Raw genomic sequence first — 12,788 nt, 5'->3', positions numbered from 1 at the left:
AATATAACTTTTACTGTGCTTTCTTTTTAAAAATAGAAAAATACTAACATACATATATACACCGTGCTCTAAATTATTATGTACATTGGTTTTAAGTGTCATAAACATTTAATTATTCGTTTTTCAATTAAACTCATGGATGGTATTGTGTCTTAGGGCTCTTTGGATCATTGTAATCAATCTCAGACACCTGTGATAATTAGTTTGCCAGGAGTGCCCAATCAAAGGAAAACTACTTAAAGGGATCCTGTCATCAACACCTTACCTGTTAAACTAGCTTGACCCCTCAATGGCCGCAGCTGTGCAGAGTTCGTTCCTGTTCTCTTCTTTCCTGAAGTCCTCCTCTGTCTGTAAATATAGTCGTTTAAACTTTTCCCGCCTTTTATGGTAATTATTTTTCCCTCTGGGACGGAGCTTCTTAACCACGCCCACTGCCACCACCTGTCCGGCCCTGACTGGCTAAGGAGTTGTCAATAAAAAAAAGAAGGAGGTGGAGTCCACTCTGAGATGCTGGAGGAATGAAAACCTGACTCTTTTCAGATGAAGATTTGACTCTTTTCTGCTCATTTGCATACGGCGTGGAACCACTGAAAAACGGAATACTAAAGCTGCAGAGCTTACTTAGAACATATTTATAGCTTAGATGACAATGATTTTTCACCCACTTTCACCAGGTATTGCTGGCTTTATAGCTAAAATGCTGGTGACAGGTTCCCTTTAAGAAGGACGTTCCACATTATTTAGCAGGCCACAGGTTTCAAGCAATATGGGAAAGAAAAAGGATCTCTCTGCTGCCGAAAAGCGTGAAATTGTCCAAGGTATTGCACTAGGTATGAAAACATTGGATATTTCAAGAAAACTTAAGCGTGATCATCGTACTGTGAAAAGATTTGTGGCTGATTCAGAGCACAGACGGGTTCGTTCAGATAAAGGCATAATGAGGAAGGTTTCTGCCAGACAAATTAATAGGATTAGGAGAGCAGCTGCTAAAATGCCATTGCAAAGCAGCAAACAGGTATTTGAAGCCACTGGTGCCTCTGGAATCCCGCAAACCTCAAAGTGTTTGCAAGTGTGCATAAAGCTATTATTCAGCCACCCCTAAACAATGCTCACAAGCAGAAATGGTTGCCGTGGGCTCAGAAATACATGAAGACTAATTTTCAAACCGTGTTGTTTACTGAAGAGTGCCGTGCAACCCTGGACGGTCCAGATGGATGGAGTAGTGGATGGTTGGTGAATGGCCACCATGTCCCAACAAGGCTGCGACGTCAGCAAGGAGGTGGCGGAGTCATGTTTTGGGCTGGAATCATGGGGAGAGAGCTGCTAGGCCCCTTTAGGGTCCCTGACAGTTTGAAAGTGACCTCTGCAAAATACGTAGAGTTTATGACTGACCACTTTCTTCCGTGGTACAAAAAGAAGAACCGTGCATTCCGTAGCAAAATTATCTTCATGCATCACAATGCACCATCTCATGCTGCAAAGAATACCTCTGTGTCATTGGCTGCTATGGGCATAAAAAAATAGAAACTCATTGTGTGGCCCCCATGTTCCCCTGACCTCAACCCTATTGAGAACCTTTGGAGCATCCTCAAGAAAAATATCTATGAGGGTGGGAGGCAGTTCACATCAAAACAGAAGATCTGGGAGGCTATTCTGACATCCTGCAAAGATATTCAAGCAGAAACTGTCCAAATACTCACAAATTCAATGGATGCAAGAAATGTGAAGGTGTTATCAAAGAAGGGGTCCTATGTTAACATGTAACTTGGCCTGTTAAGTTTTTTTTTAATGAAAGAGCTTTTGATTTCTGTAAATATGACCTCCTGATGCTGCAAATTCAACAAATGACCATTTTAGTTCTCTTTACAACCTTTAAAATGTTTTGATCTCTGTTGTGCATAATAATTTGAAACAGTGCATTTTGAGTTTTTTACTTCTAAAAAAAAATCTGTTATCATTAGGAGATTTGTTCAATAAAATTTGCATTATACTCCAACGGTTGATGGCTTGAAGATTATACTGACTGTCATTTGCATCAACTATTTAGGAAAATCAGCGAAAATAATATTTGCATAATAATTTGGAATGCGGTGTAGTGGATTCATATGCTGTGTATTCATGTATCATAGGTCACATTGCATCTCGTGTAACATGTAACCAGAACATTATTTTTCGAGATTTTTTGGTCAAATTAGACAGCAAAATATTCACCCAATCAAGGGTTATTCACACATATTGTTGCTTTTTAGAAGAGAATTTCATGGACATTTCATTTTAAGTTCCCTTTATACAATTAGCAATTATGGTCATGGAATATAGGGGTCATTGCCCCCCTACCCATTCAGATGCTGGATATTATCCACTGTCTGATCAGTACACGGGTATCGGGGAAACCTCTCTCCATATGGAAATCCTCCCGACGTGTTTCCTCTCGGCCAAACGATTCCTCAGGGGAGATGGGCCAGAATCACCTTTCCCCGGATTTCATGGGTGCTAGAAAAGGTTATTATGGCTGTCTTTTCAAAGGGCGCATGCTTGCAGTGGCAAGGAATCAATCACCCATAGTGTTTGGGTTTTAAATATTGACGCCTATTCCTGGCGTCTGACGTCAGAATAAAGAGGATTTCCCTGTCCTTTTAAACCCAGTAACTCCCCCTCCCTTCCTGTTAACACTCCCCCATGATGTCTGTGGGTGTGTACTACTCGGGAGGCGATGATTCGCTCGCCTCCTAGTGAGACACACACTAATATACCAATCCTTGCATGTTAGGGCCGCACACATTTGCCTCACAAAACATCGCCTCCACCCACCACAAAAAAACATTCAGTGAAGTCCCTCCTCTCAATAAATGGGGCGATGCAGGGAAAGTGAATCCACACCAAGCGGCATTCCTCTGAGCGCCCGTAGTGTGGAGATGCGTTCCCCAGGTAACGGGACGCGATACATGCTCTGCCCCCTCGTGATGACGTGGCAGCCCATAATTGACTGCAACGTACATCATTCCTCGCTGGATTGCCTAACATAGCAGCGCTTGTGACAGGCGCTACGATGTTGGCCAGAGCGGGTTTACCCAGAGTCAGGACGAAAGTCCTGTCTCATATAATTGGGGGACTAAAATGCATGGTCTGCGATTGCAGGCACGGCCGGCCGCGGATAGCCACGTTCGTAATAAAACAAAGTCTAAAACTGTTAGGTACTTCATCCCGCATGGTGAATGGCGTAAAAAAAAAAATGACAAACAACGCCAGAATCACTGATTTTAGGTCACATCTCCTCCCCAAAAATTAAATGAAGTGTACCACACATCTATGGATAATAATATGGGGTATTGCCGTACACGGGAGAAATTGCTTTACAAATGTTGGGGTGCTTTTTCTCCTTTAGTTCTTGTGGAAATGAAAAAAATTAGTCACACCTACATTTTATTGGAAAAAAAGTAGATTTTCATTTTCATGGCCTAATTCTAATAATTTCTGCAAAAAAACCTGTGGTGTCAAAATGCTCACTATAGGCCTAGATAATTTACTTGAGGGGTGTAGTTTCCCAAATGGAGTCACTTGTGCTGGGTTTCCAGTGTTTTGACCCCTCAGGGTCTTTGCAAATGCAACATGGCCTCCGCAAGCCATTCCAACTAAATTTGAGTACCAAAAGCAAAATGGCGCTCTTTCCCTTCCAAGCTCTACCATGGGTCCAAACAGCCGTTTATGACAACATATGAGGTATTGCTGTACTCGGGAGAAATTGTTTTACAAATGTAGGGGTGCTTTTTCTAATTTAGTTCTTGTGGAAATTAAAAACAATTCTACGTTTTATTGGAAAAAGTTTTCATTTTCACAGCCCAATTCTAATAAAATCTATGAAACACCTGTGGGGTCAATATGCTCACTACACACCCAGATAAATTCCTTGTGGGTGTGGTTTCCAAAATGGGGTATTTTTTGGGGTGTTTCCTTTGTTTTGGTACCACAAGATCTCTTCAAACCTGACATAAATATAATCTAATAAAAAGAAGGCCCCAAAATCCTGTAGGTGATCCATGGCTTCTGAGGCTGGTGCTTCAGTCCATCGGCACACTAGGGCCACATGTGGGATATTTCTAAAAACTGCAGAATCTGGGTAATACATTTCTAGTTGTATTTCTCTGGTAAAACCTTCTGTGTTACAGAAACAATTAGATAAAAAATGTATTTCCACAACAACAAAAAATTCAATTTGTACATTTCCCCTCCATTTTGCTTTAATTCCTGTGAATTGCCTAAAGGATTAAGGCAGTTTTTAAATGCTGTTTTAAATACTTTGAGGTGCAGTTTTTAAAATGGGATGATTTATGGGGTTTGTAAAGTATGGGCCCCTCAATACCACTTCAGATCTGAACTGGTACCTGAAAAAATTGCCTTTAGAAATTTTATTGAAAGTGTGAGAAATTTCTGCTAAAGTTATAAGCCTTGTAACATCCTAGAAAATAAAAGCATGTTCAAAAAAAGGTGCCAACGTAAAGTAGACATATGGGAAATGTTAACTAGTGACTATTTTGTGTGGTTCTACTATCTGACTAACAAGCAGATACATGTATACAAATTCAAATTTTTTCCCGTTTTCGCTACATTCTATTGTATTTTTACACTTAAAAACTGAATGTATCAACCAAATTTTAACACTAACATAAAGTTCAATGTGTCACAAGAAAACAATCTCAGCATCGCATTCCAAAGTTATTACCACATAAAGTGACACATGTCAGATTTGAAAAATGAGGCTCTGTCAGGAAGGTCAAAACTGCCTGCAGTGGGAGGGGGTTAAACAATGTGACTCAAATAAGAGGAAAGGAGATTCCACACAGGCGATTGGGCTGTAGCACACGACAGACTGCTTACTATGATCTACACTCCAATCTGTAGGGCTGCTCTAGACAAAAGTAATTGAAAGAATCACGGAGAAACAAATTTGGGTTTCTGCAAGATAGTTATGGAAGATGGAATAATGCCAGGTGAAAAGGAATATATAAGCCAGGGAAAGCTAAATACCGGCCAGAATGTGAACTCCTTGTCGAAATACTTGGAACTACTTTTTCACTGACAGCGTCAAGTTCCTTCTCTTCTAGCAGAGGTGGTCACAGAACGCTTCTGCAGGCTATGATAACGCAATGCAACTATCAAAAGATGTAGACATTGCTAAGACTGTAACTAAATGAGCGCTGATGGTGCAGTGACTAGTATGAACAGCTGAGGTCATTAATGTGATAGAAACATGGTTGGGGCTCACTGCAATGTCATCCATATAGCGATTTTAGTATTATATTATTAATTTTAGCTAAAGGTAGGAAATAATATTAAAGGGGTTATCCAGTTTTTAAAAATGATGTGCAGATGGTTTACATGCAGGAAGATCTATCACTTACTAATGTGCTGTCTGTAGCTGAGATGTTTCTGTAAGCAGTCACATGACCATGTTCCTGGTGTTTATCTCCTGCTTGTGTAATGTTACGTATTTTGAACACATGGTTATCTCTGATCTCCCCCTCTCTAAAGAACAGAACATCAAACATCACACGACTCTTATGTCCTCTGCTCCCAGCTCTCCCCTTTTCCTTCCTGTTCTATTTCACATACTGGGCATCGGATTGTGCAGTGTCATTTGCAAAACTGTGTTTCAGTTGCAGCCAGTGAGTTATTACAACACTACCTTACACCTTGTAATAGAGGAGCATGTTGGCATCTGTATATATAGGCAAGAGAGAGGAGTGAGGAATCATAGGAACTTTAGTCCTTTACATTGTAATCTCCCCCACTGCAAGTTTTCCCATCATCAAAACTTTAGTACTGCACAGAGCTGTGTAACATAATAAAAATAAAAATGACCATTCAGAAACATACAGGTACTTTTCTGTATTTTTTTATAACCTTGGAAAACCCCATTAAATTATATTTGGGCACCCTGTGGGCATTGCAATCACAGGACATAATAATGTCATGTCATACTGGGGCTTCACAAAGACTTTTTAGTAATCAAGTTTATTAAAGAAAACAAGTGACAATTATGGGCAATTTACAAAAGAGCTCCCCCATGCGAGTTGGGGGAAGCAATAGAGACAAATGTTAGAAAAAAAAAAGGTACATAAAACAGGATACCCAAGAAAAGGACCACAAGAGGAGAGAACAGTGTATCTAGAGTGACCTGAGAGAATCCTAGACCCAAAACAGTGCAATATGGGGGAGCATGGAGTTGTTGTGATATTGTCAATATTTTCATGGAAGCATTGGGTAGTATAACTTGATTACTCAATTTAGATATAAAAATGCAGCAGTGTTGCCACTCGGGAACAGACTTAGGGACATTTGTTAGTGTAGATCTTGTTCCCAACATTGCATAAACGCCAGGTTTTGTTTTGTTTTTAGCAGAGATAGGAAATGTAGCAGTGAATTCACTCCAAATTGAAGAGAGGATTTATGGCATATGTGTTCAAAGGTAATTGTGACAAATGTAGACAATTTTATCGTGGCAGTGTGTCGGTGTTGGGTGGGCATAATACCTTATAGAAGCTTAAAATAGTATAAAAATTGAAACCTCTAGATGACCATGTGAAATGGGAAACTGGTAGGCATGAGAAAAAAAGCTTGATTGATGATGACGGGTAGCAAAGGGAAATTTGGGGACATAAGCTTATACACGAATCTACACTTTCTTTAAGAAATAACCAGTTAATGGATATTGGTGGGTTGAGTTTTAGAGAGGTGGGAGGAAATTGTCCCACAATGCTGAAGCTAAGTTTAAAGTTTCAAGCCCGAAAGATACCAGTCAAACCCATAGGAAAGCATAAGTATTCGTTGCAATTGGGGGTACCTGAAACACGCAGCATCTTCAATGGCATTTGTCACAGGAGTGGCATGAGATTGACATGCAACGTTATTCACCCTGTGACTTTCTTATTAATATTTTTGCCATGCAACAGTTGCATAAAAATCTTATAAATATTGCAAGTGCTTTAATACATTGTATTGCTATGATGTACAACTATTGAAATTGGAGCTGCCACACTGCAAAATGTCTGTGTGTAGCCGCAGTCTTATTAGTAGAGTTTGATTCTGAAAATTACTTTGATGCACCAAGCGTAAAAATAATTCTGCAGAAAGACCACGGCTATTCCTTCCCAGCCACTTCAGAAACTGCGTCATTAAAGTAAATAAATATTTAGCAAGCCATAATCCAGTACTGGATCTTGGCCGCCATCCTTCTTACCATGACAGGATCACAAACGCTGATGGGATCTACAAAGTCGAGTCACATTATGAGGACCACTAGCTAATATCCAGAGTAACTGCATGTGCAGAATGGACAGCAGCTAGACGGGCTGAGAGTGACTTAATAAGGTGCTGGTAGTTTGTCTCAGGTATCTGGAGCCATGATGACTGCAGTGCATCCCACATTTGCTGTAGGGTGCGTGGGGGAGAATACATAGAGCGAACAAGACGATCGAGGTGGTCCCACAGATGCTCAATTGGTTTCAAGTGTAATGTTGGGGTAGGGAGACATAATTATACCCACTCGCTTGCTCTCAGAACCTGAGGAGTGGGGCCTTAGACGGAAATAGAGCCTACAACTCTCCCGAAAGGAGAAAAAAGTCTTCCGGTCCCCTGAGAACCGGTCAGGCAACTTGAGGTGGGGTTCTAGAGGTGAGGTGGGGGGCACTACCAGGGTGGCATCACGCTGGTTGCACCTCTGAGCCAGGGCTTGGACCTGTAGGGAGAGACCCTGCATTTGCTGATCCAGGGTCTCAAGGGGGTCCATAGTGTGTCAGGGACCAGGGTAGAAAAGGTATATGGGCCTGTGACTATGTAATGTCGGGGTAGGGAGACAGACAGGTGAGCCCTAATCTACCCGCCACTCAGTCCCTGCCTACTTGCACGGCCTGTCCTAGTCGATGGCGTACAACTGGGCGACGGTCCCTATGCTCAATATGTGCACAACAGACAGACAAGGGTACAAGGAAGCTAAGGGAAATGGTGCAGTTGCCCACGGCAACACCGTGAGCAACAGGAGTAGTGAACAAGCCGAGTCAAACCAGGAGTGTACGAGGTACCAAACGCAGAACAGGAGCGTAGTCAGTAAAGCCAGGGTTAAAATGAAGCAAGGTCAATAGTAATAGCAGGAGCAGCAGAGCCAGGAAACAGGAAAGAATCACATGCAAAGACAAGCAGGAAATGAAGGTATAAATAGACCAAGGGCAGGAGCTAGAACCGTCTGGCCAGGCTGTGATAGGTTCTCCCACTCCTTAGCTTACCAGCCTGAGTGGTAGCAGATCGAGTCACTCTATCAGACCTAGGAGCAGATGCAGACTGATTAACCACGGGCGTCGACACAGAAGCTGTGTCTGGCAGATCCTTTACATCAAGTCTAACGTATTAGGTGGCCAGGGAAGTACTTGGAAGTCTTGGTCGTGCTCTTCCAACCACTGTCGTACATTTCTAACCGTGTAAAGTCACATTGTCTTGTTGGAAGATTCCATCTGCCCCAGAAAAGACAAATAGCATGTATGGATGGACATGATCTGCAACGATGGATTCATACGCAAATTGGTTCAGAGTACCTTCCAAATGGAGGAGTGGGCCCAGAGAATGCCATGAAAAAATTCCCCAGACCATAACACTGCCATTGCCAGTTTGTGTTCTTCCAGAAATGGTTGCAGGTGTTTGTTCTCTGATGTTTCTCGCCTGACACGCCAACGTCCATCCATTGGATGAAGCAGAAAACGTGACTGATCAGAGTAGGCAAAACTTTGCCAAACATCGGTGGTCCAATTCCGATACTGCCATGCAAATTGAAGCCTTTTCTTCTAATGTACCTTTGAGACAATAGTGGGTGAATACTGTGAGGAGGTTGAAACCTTGTGGGGGGAACTAGAAAGGGAGGTAATCACTGAAAAAATTACTTTTGTACTTTTGGTGTAATCTATAGACCCCCCCCCCCCCAATATAACTGAGGAGATGGAAGGTCAGCTATATAAACAGATGGAGCGGGCTTCACAGGCGGGTACTGTAGTAATAATGGGAGATTTTAATTTCCGGGATATTAATTGGTGTCATGGTTTGGCTTCAATTGCAAAGGGGAGACATTTCCTCAACCTGTTGCAGGAAGATTTTATGGGCCAGTTTGTGGAAGACCCGACTAGAGGTGAAGCTCTGTTGGATCTGGTCATTTCTAATAATGCAGATCTTGTTGGGAATGTCAATGTTTGTGAAAACCTTGGTAACAGTTATCACAATATAGTTACATTTTACCTATACTGTAAAAAACAAACACAGGCTGGGAGGGCAAAAACATTTAATTTTAAGAAAGCCAATTTCCCCAGGATGAGGGCTGCAATTCAGGATATAGACTGGGAAGAACTAATGTTAAATAATGGGACAAATGATAAATGGGAGATTTTCAAATTTAATTTGGGTAATTATAGTGCAAAATGTATTCCTATAGGTGATGTACTGAATTGGATGAATGTAGATATGGTCCAAGCTAAATAAAATAAAATAAGTGTGCGCAAGGCCCCGGGACCAGATGGGATACACCCTAGAATTCTTAAAGAGCTTAGTTCAGTTATTTCTGTCCCCCTTTTTATAATATTCAGAGATTCTCTAGTGACTGGTATAGTGCCAAGGGACTGGCGCAGAGCAAATGTGGTGCCTATTTTCAAAAAGGGCTCTAGGTCTTCCCCGGGTAATTATAGACCAGTAAGCTTAAAGGAACAGTGTCACGAAAAAAAATTTTTTTACATCAGTTTGATTTTAGTGTTTTATTAAAAACTTCTATATTTATTTGTGTGTTTGTGTTTTACTTTTTTTTTTTTTTTCACTTTTTCTTCCCTATGGGGGCTGCCATTTTTTTTTCCATTTCTGTATGTGTCGATTAACGACACATACAGACATGGAATACGGCAGCTACAGTCCCATAGTGAATGCGAACGGGGCCCGTTCCATCCACTATGCTGTACGCCGTCTGTGTGGGAACGGCGCATGCGCCGCTCCCACACAGTCCAAGTTGAACTGTGCGCCGTCCGGCGCCATTTTCCTGAAGACCGGAAGTCGCGTCCGGACACTAAGATTACTACTTCCGGTCGCGGCTTCCGGACTTGTGCACTTGGAGCGGCGGTAGCAGATGGAGCGGACGGTCCGGAGGGAGCGGCGGCGACTGGAGCAGGTAAGTTATTTCTGTGTATGTAAGTGTTTTACTGTGTGTTTACTAGTGTATGTAAACCTACTACACTGTGTGTTAGCTCAAAAAATGGTGACACACAGTGTAGGAGGTTTGACCGTTCAATCCCCTCGTTTCTCCCGGCACTAGCCAGGATAAAGGAGGGGGGATTCTGAGAGCTCACTAGAGCGAGTGAGTTTTTTCCAATTTTGCAGCATAAAGCAATGTGGTTGCTTTACCACATGCAATGCTGCAATTTTGGGAATTGCTCCATCTAGTGACCAGTGCTGGGAAATATTATAAATTAGAATCTAATTTATAATATTTCCTGACTCGTGAAAAAAATAAAAAAAATTAGAACAATGTTTAATCACCTATACACTAACTGTTTAACTAAAAAAAAAAAAAAAAAAATTTTTCTAGCGTCACATTCCCTTTAACATCCATCGTGGAGAAAATGTTTGAGGGGCTATTGAGGGACTATATACAGGATTATGTGACAAAAAATAGTATTACAAGTGACAGCCAGCACGGTTTTACTAAGGACAGAAGTTGTCAAACCAACTTGATCTGTTTTTATGAAGAGGTGAGCAGAAGCCTAGACAGAGGGGCCGCTGTGGATATAGTGTTTTTGGACTTTGCAAAGGCATTTGACACTGTCCCTCATAGACGTCTAATGGGTAAATTAAGGACTATAGGTTTAGAAAATATAGTTTGTAATTGGATTGAGAATTGGCTCAAGGACCGTATCCAGAGAGTTGTGGTCAATGATTCCTACTCTGAATGGTCCCCGGTAATAAGTGGTGTACCCCAGGGTTCAGTGCTGGGACCGCTATTATTCAACTTATTTATTAATGATATAGAGGATGGCACTATTTCTATTTTTGGAGATGACACCAAGCTATGTAATATAGTTCAGTCTATGGAAGATGTTTGTGAATTGCAGGCGGATTTAAACAAACTAAGTGTTTGGGCATCCAGTTGGCAAATGAAGTTTAATGTAGATAAATGTAAAGTTATGCATCTGGGTACCAACAACCTGCATGCATCATATGTCCTAGGGGGAGCTACACTGGGGGAGTCACTTGTTGAGAAGGATCTGGGTGTACTTGTAAATCATAAACTAAATAATAGCATGCAGTGTCAATCAGCTGCTTCAAAGGCCAGCAGGATATTGGCGTATATTAAAAGAGGCATGGACTCGCGGGACAGGGATGTAATATTACCACTTTACAAAGCATTAGTGAGGCCTCATCTAGAATATGCAGTTCAGTTCTGGGCTCCAGTTCATAGAAAAGGATGCCCTGGAGTTGGAAAAAATACAAAGAAGAGCAACGAAGGGGAATGAAAAATCTAAGTTATGAGGAAATATTAAAAGAATTAAACCTATTTAGCCTTGAAAAAAGATGACTAAGGGGGGGACATGATTAATTTATATAAATATATTAATGGCACATACAAAAAATATGGTAAAATCCTGTTCCATGTAAAACCCCCTCAAAAAACAAGGGGGCACTCCCTCCAACTGGAGAAAAAAAGGTTCAACCTGCAGAAGCGACAAGCCTTCTTTACCGTGAGAACTGTGAATCTATGGAATAGCCTACCGCAGGAGCTGGTCACAGCAGGGACAGTAGATGGCTTTAAAAAAGGGTTAGATAATTTCCTAGAACAAAAAGGTATTAGCTCCTATGTGTAGAAATTTTTCCCTTCCCTTTTCCCGTCCCTTGGTTGAGCTTGATGGACATGTGTCTTTTTTCAGCCGTACTAACTATGTAACTATGTAACTATGTTGTTAGCATAGGAGCAGTGACCATCCGTCTGCCTCAGAGCCCCATATGCAGTAGGGTTCACTAAACTGTTATTTTAGACAGTAGCTCCTGGTTTATTTTCACAGTGAGCTGCTCCACTGTAGCGTGTCGATCCGGCATCTTCTCACATCAATAGCACGTGATGCTCCGCAGTTTCCACGTCGGTTATTCCAAATGGTGTAATTTGCCCACTCACGATACACTTTCACCACTGCAGCACGCAAACCGTTCACAAACAGCGCTGTTTGAAAAATACTGCCACCATTGGCCGAAAGCCAATATTAAGCCCTTTTTGCAACTCTGATAAATCGCCAATTTTACCCATGGCAACAACGAGTAATATGCGTCCGGACAGCCTATCACACACCTTATAAACCCACCAAGCCAGCCCACCCACATCACTTCCTTCATGGGCTACACGCTGCCGACGTCAAAAGTAGGAGGTGGTCATAATAATGTGACTCGACTGCATATATTCACGTACAACTTGGCCTTCTGCTAAAAATGAATGACTGATCTTCACAAGAGCATGGAGACCTGACAGTGTTACCGGCTGTTGTGTTCTCTGCTGTTCAGCCATGCAAACAGCACAGCTAAAATAATTGAATTAAAGTAAAAGTATTTATAAATTAAGATTTATTAATATTGTTAGGTACAGACTCTTTTGAAGCAGGTCTCAGATCTGGGGGAGATTTCACCACCCTGGTTTGAGTGATAGATTATATTATTATTAAGATAAAGATATATTATTTAGAGGAAATCATCAATCTCTACTTTTGCCTGTTTTTTCTCTGCAG

Source organism: Rhinoderma darwinii, chromosome 7 (assembly GCF_050947455.1).
Source record: "Rhinoderma darwinii isolate aRhiDar2 chromosome 7, aRhiDar2.hap1, whole genome shotgun sequence".
Lineage (NCBI taxonomy): Eukaryota > Metazoa > Chordata > Amphibia > Anura > Rhinodermatidae > Rhinoderma > Rhinoderma darwinii.
Note: the sequence above shows the minus strand (reverse complement) of the source record.